Genomic DNA, 6,746 nt, shown 5'->3' with positions numbered 1-6,746 from the left:
GGTCTGCGGTGAGCCCGGCCAGTGGAATGCAGACTCCTCGTGTGCGCCGGAGGGAACTTAGTTAGGGCGGCTTTGCTCTCGTGACACGAGATAAGGTGCATTACATCTGTCCCATTTCACAGGCGCGGGGGAGACGGGAGTTCATTTGAGAAACTACAAGCCCCAGTTAGCCGAGTGACAAGCATATGTCATTTATTTTACAAGTTTTCGAGGCCTCACAGATTTTAAGACTCTCAAGATACTTCATTTGGTACATCTGCACAATGACTTCCTACCCATAAGTCTAAACATGTCAATAACAAATACGGGTCGATGGGTTGACGAAAACATTCAGTCAATCTCAGAGTAAGACAGGTCGAGTCAAAGTTGACATGTAGGCTGAATTATTTTCACGCCAATATGATTGTTAGGACTGGTGAACTTTTTGTCACGTTTTGCGTGGTGGTAGTTGTAGGACCCCAAAAAGCAGGGAGGAGCAAAAAATACACACAGAAGTACAATGGAAAAAAAACACCAAGTCAAAGTACTCAAACAAAGTCCTGAAAATCACAAGGAACAAACACAACCAAGACAGAAACAAAACATGGCAGGAGCACACGTATGCTCACATACTCCCAACCGAGACTGACAGAACTCAAGGAACTAAATACAAGCAAAGTGACGAGACAATGAGAAACATCTGGACAAGACACAAAGGGTTGAGGGAGCTGATTGGTTCAACCATAGGGACACTGATGGGGACAAAAAAAGGGCACATGAGGAAACAAAACCAACTGTAACCAACACTATTGCTTCAATAGGACCTGCAAATGAAAAACATATGCAGTACGAATCCAAATGATTTGCATTTAATTGAAGTCCAAAATGTATGAACCCATTTGGATGAATGTAATTAGATCAGCCCTTTTTTTAAAAAACAAAAAAATCGTCTTCCCCTGGAATGGAATGATCTGCGTTGTCGTTACTTGGTGCGCACACGCATATTTTCAAAATCCCATGAAAATGAAAGTCAACAACATCCCGGAATGGTTTGGGTTCAACCTTGAAGTTACTTTATGGGCGATTGGTTTAAGTTAACAACGCGCCGTCTCTATTCAAAGCAAACAGGCAGCTGAGATTTATGTTTGGTGGTCACTTTAGGTCCATTCAATGATGGCAGTAGGGCAGAAAGGCTCTCATCCTTCAACCACGAGACAAGTCAATATTGACACGGCCCAATTCTTGGTTTTGTCCAGTTCTTAGAGAAGAGGGCAAAATTGCTTGAATTATTGTTTTAACCATTCTGGGGGAGGGTCAAAGCAGCCCAGAGCTCTGAATGCCCTTCTGCCCTTGCAACAACAAATTAAAACATCATGTGATATCGATTGCTGCTAAATGCGCAACCAGATCCAGAAATAAAAATGCAAAGCCTGCCCCACTACATAAATCACCCAAAAAAATTGAAATTGAGCTTGGGTGTAGATTTCGTGACTCTCACAAATAATTCTGACAGAACTGCTTGGTTGCAATGGAAAGAAAAACGGTCTTATACAGTCAATGGGTGGTGGGGGGTGTGGGAAGGATGTTACAAATTAGGGAATTTGACAGTTTGGTGTACACTATCTGCTGCATTTGTCTCAAAATGGCTCGTCGGGAATGAGAATAAACAGTTGAGGTGTGCAAGGGGGGAGGCCAGACATGCTGATTTATGGTCTGTGTGATAAATCACCTCCTATTTCTGGGAGGAGGCCACCATTGGATCCTCCAGTCTGAGGAACATCTGTGGATTCAGCTGTGGCCTCCGTGACCTGCGGGCAGGGCTGCCTGTTGAATCCTCTTCCTCCCACTTGTCATTCAGCTCCTACCGATCCTTCTTTGCCATCTATCCGTTGCCGTTCAATCTCGCGTTCCTTAAGTTGTCATTCGCTCGCATTCTTTTTCGATCCTCTCTCTCAAATTTCACCAAAACATTTTTTTTTCTCTTCCTGCTGGCTCTCTGCTCCCTATCTTCTTACAGCGCTTAATCTTATCTCCCCGCTCATTTTTTTTTCTCCCCCTCCTATTATTCCTGGCCGCTCTGCCCTCTGCCTCATCTTCCTCTTAACCTCTCACATCCCTTCCATCTTTCTCTTTGACATTATGAGACACTGCGAGTCCTTCATGTCGTGCAATTTCTCAATCTCAATAACGTTGCATAAAAATTGCGCATTTGGACAAAGTCAAGATGCCCAGAGGTAGTGGGCTGTTTTACGCTGCCCCCGACCACACTCTTAATTTGATTCATTTAAATATAACATTACATTTTTTTTCTTTCCACACAAGAAAAAAAAAAACATCTTCCAAAAGAAAACGCTGATAAAAATTTTTTTCATGATTTTCACAGACAATAAAATAAAAATCAGGGGATTGAGTAAAAAAAAAAAATGCTGATAATTTTTTTTCATGATTTTCACAGACAAATAAAATAAAATAAAAATCAGGGGATTGAGTAAAAAAAAAAATCCGGTAAAAAGTGTTTTTTCTAAGATTGACCACACTCTTAATTTGATTAATTTAAATATAACATTACATTTTTTTTCTTTCCACACAAGAAAAAAAAACATCTGCAAAAAAAAAAACGCTGATAAATTTTTTTTCATGATTTTCACAGACAAAAAATAAAATAAAAATCAGGGGATTGAGTAAAAAAAAAAAACGCTGATAATTTTTTTTTCATGATTTTCACAGACAAAAAAAATAAAATAAAAATCAGGGGATTGAGTAAAAAAACGCTGATAATTTTTTTTTCATGATTTTCACAGACAAAAAAAAAATAAAATAAAAATCAGGGGATTGAGTAAAAAAAACGCAGATAAATTTTTTTTCATGATTTTCAGAGACAAAAAAAAAAAAAAAAAAAATCAGGGGATTGAGTAAAAAAAGAAATCCGGTAAAAAATGTTTTTTGCTAAGATTGATCTGAACCACATTAAATGTGATGACATTTTTATTCATACAATTTAGGTGTGACAGTGCAGCGAAATATTCAAGATTATAAAGTTGGATTTGAGCTGTTTTCCACGAATACTTAACCATATTTATATTCTGTATTATTAGCCTAGGTGCAGTGTAGTCATCACTCATTATTCAATACCCGCGACTCATTGTCGACATTTTTTAACGTCTTACTTTGCAGCAAGCAGCAATAACTCCACCTCGAAAATATCCATTTGATCGTTGTGCTACGCTTGTTATTTATCAGGTGGATTTACCGTGTCATTAGTCACACGTGAGGCCGTCATGCGAAGCCAAGGGGTTCGAGACCTCTTCCCAACTCTCTATTTGTATGTTGGTGTGTCACCAGAGCCTGTCATTGGATTACGGGGTCACGCTAATCTCATCATCCAGCTGTGAGCTCAGTGAGAAGACGTTTATGAAACGGACTGCAGCCGAGGTGAACACAGACCTCAGTCTGTCACCGTGTTACCGTTTGCTCAATGACAAGCTGCGCCTGGGACGACTCTGATAGCCCGCGGCCGCATCTCAGACTGATTGGAAGACGTCCGTCTTCGTTTCAGTTTGGACACCTTGCTGGCACCTGTTGGATTGGTGTCTATAAACATGTTGTCGTGTCTGTCCTTTACCTCACCAAAAAAAAAAATATATATATACTGTATATATATATATATATATTTTATATATAATATATATATATAGGGCGGCCCGATAGTCCAGTGGTTAGCACGTTGGCTTCACAGTGCAGAGGTACCGGGTTCGATTCCAGCTCCGGCCTCCCTGTGTGGAGTTTGCATGTTCTCCCCGGGCCTGCGTGGGTTTTCTCCGGGTGCTCCGGTTTCCTCCCACATTCCAAAAACATGCGTGGCAGGCTGATTGAACACTCTAAATTGTCCCTAGGTGTGAGTGTGAGCGCGAATGGTTGTTCGTTTCTGTGTGCCCTGCGATTGGCGGGCAACCGATTCAGGGTGTCCCCCGCCTACTGCCCGAAGACGGCTGGGATAGGCTCCAGCACCCCCCGCGACCCTAGTGAGGATCAAGCGGCTCGGAAGATGAATGAATGAATGAATGAATATATATATATATATATATATATAATTTTTTGCTTCCCCTGCTTGAAATGAAAAGGACAGGCGGCCAACGATAGGGCACTGGGCTTAACCCCGAGGGCAGCTCCGGTGATTGAATGATTGGTCGCTATCACAACCCAAACAAACTCACGCCAACTTTTGAGTTGCTTCGGGTGCGAGTCGGACTTGAAATGAACATTTTGACGGCATCAACTCACCAATCACACACACACGAGTATTTGCGAGACTTTGACAAAGTACATTGGAACTGGGCCACCCTGGTTGACCGAGTTGATGAGGCAACAGGGTCAGGGGAGCCATACTTGCTCATATTCGACATGCCAATGATCAAAATGTACAAATCTGGTGAAACAGACCCCCCCACCCCCCACTCTCTGAACTATTGCATAGTTAAGATTCCACTGTCAGCAGCCCTGAGCGGCAAAGGCTGTTAGCATGGCAAGCCCCATGTCCATGAGTCGTGGACATTACTTTTGCAACGTTGCTCGGAAAACATGGATGAAGCTCAGAAAGTGTATGTGCGCACGCGCGGGTGTTTGTGTGGGTGCGTGTGCCGTGTGAGTTTACACACTCTACGGCTTTAGTGTGGATGTGTGAGTTTGCAGTGTTTGTGTTTGCAGGAGGTCATATATACAAAAAAGAAGTTCAACCAGGTGCCAGAAGTGAGCACCAGTGCACATTGGACGGGAATATCTCAGACCTCCCACGTCTTTGTGGGTCCCACACATCCTGCCGTCCTTCTTCCCGAGGCACCGCTCACTATTCCTCATGAATCCGCATCGATCACTTCAACGTATTCCCCCTTCCATTATTTATATCGCCGGCGTCCTTTGAGACCAGCCGGGAGGTGTCACGCCGCAGCTTTTCGACGCGAGTTGAAGAAGAGAGATGGAGGGGGTAAACCGATCCCACGTCAGCGAGACGCACGTTTACTTTTCCGCGAGGACTCGGCGATAGCGTCACGAGAAGTCGGAAAAATGGGGAAACACGAGAGCGAGTAGAAAGAAATCCAAAGGACTTTTGAGTCAAACAGACAAGAAAGGGGAAATGCATGACTCATCAGAATGTAAGCGACAGGCGGCCCAATAGAAATCTTTGATTTGTTTCTCCCTGGAAACCTTTTGAAAAGATTCCAGTCAACAAAAAGTCAACCGATCTTCGGTTCAGACTTGGTTAGCGACCCAACACAGATGTCTCCCTGCAGCAATATTTTATGATTAGTTCTCAGTCCATACGCCCCGAGTGAATTTTTTTGTCATGAAACCATTTTCCAAAGCAGCCACATCAGGCGACTAAAGACTTCCAAGTCCCCGCTTCACGTCGTTCTTTGTCCATTTGCCGATTTGGTTTAATCCGAACACCTTGACATCCTCGGCGTCATGATAACGACCAGATTTTCCCCCCCACAAAATAATGAAAAGGCCTTTGTGACACCGGACCGTGGGAGGCTAACTGCCGCCGCGACCTCGCGGAGGAGCAAAATGTCATCGTGCTTGTAATGTGTGCCGAACTTATGGACTCATGTCTAGCTCAGCGATTGAAATATGAACGCGTCGTACTTTTCAACAAAGAATGTGATTACCTTTTGCTTATAACGGACGTTAATTGAGGCCATTCGAGGCTACTGTCACAACATAAATGGATTATTACAATTGCATTGAACCCCCCCCCCCCCCCCCCCCCCAAACTGCCACATGGTCGCCGTCTCTCCTCAACTTCATGTCATCTGCGCTCCAGCCGGAGCTCCCGTTGCTGTCGTGAGTGCGACGCGCCGATCGTTTAAGAAACCATGAGAAACTTTGGCATGCGCGGCTGCCGTTGGTGCCGGCAGACCCACTGACCCTAATTTAGAACGACTCCATTGTCTTGGGGACCACAGACGTGTTTCAGGGCATAAATGAAGTAGGACAGCCACTTTGGCAGGGGAGATGAGGTGATTATCGCTCATGCGATCGTCTGCCATATCAAGCCGGACGATCGCCCCCCCCCACCCCGTGTTCTTGCACGACGCACGCTCCCACACAAAAGACTCACGCATGCAAGCTCATCAAATCTCGGGGCCGCACGCTCGCGTGTACACGCTTGTGTTTGCATGTACGTGGCAGGCGCGTGTGTTGCGAGCACGCGCACACCAACCGACACCCAAACAAACACAACGAGGAGCGTAATTTACTGTAAACAAAGCGGATCGTGATGGCTTCCGGGTAACGCCAAAAGAACGTTTTTGTCTCTGTAATTGAAACGATTGCGGCCTCTTTGGGCTCGGCTGTTCGTATGTGACGTCAGCTGATACGCTTTTTTTTCTGTGTGTTTAGGATGTTCAGTAGACTTTAAAATACTTTTTTTTGTCTGTCAGTCAGTCTGAGAATCTCCCGAACGGTGTCAAACTAAATGGAGAACTGCTTTTAAAGGCTGACTTTTTTTTTTTTTTTTACAAAACTTAAATCCAGCATCCCTTTCAGTGAGGAAAAGCAGTTTGTGGATTTTCACACACGTTGCTGTTTCCATAGTCGCCACTGCGCGGCGCAGTTTGTCACGGAGCAAACGCGACGTTCCGCAGTCAAGTTGCACAGATCTGAAACCGATTTTACACGCAGCGAGGAAAAGACAGAAAAAAGACTAACCCTTAAAGGAATAAGCATTAAATATATAACCCTTTGTGTTTGTTTTTGTGGCTGTGCGG

The sequence above is a fragment of the Hippocampus zosterae genome, chromosome 18, assembly GCF_025434085.1.
Source record: "Hippocampus zosterae strain Florida chromosome 18, ASM2543408v3, whole genome shotgun sequence".
Classification (NCBI taxonomy): Eukaryota; Metazoa; Chordata; class Actinopteri; order Syngnathiformes; family Syngnathidae; genus Hippocampus; species Hippocampus zosterae.
The sequence above is the reverse complement of the archived record's forward strand: the minus strand, read 5'-3'. Positions refer to the sequence as shown.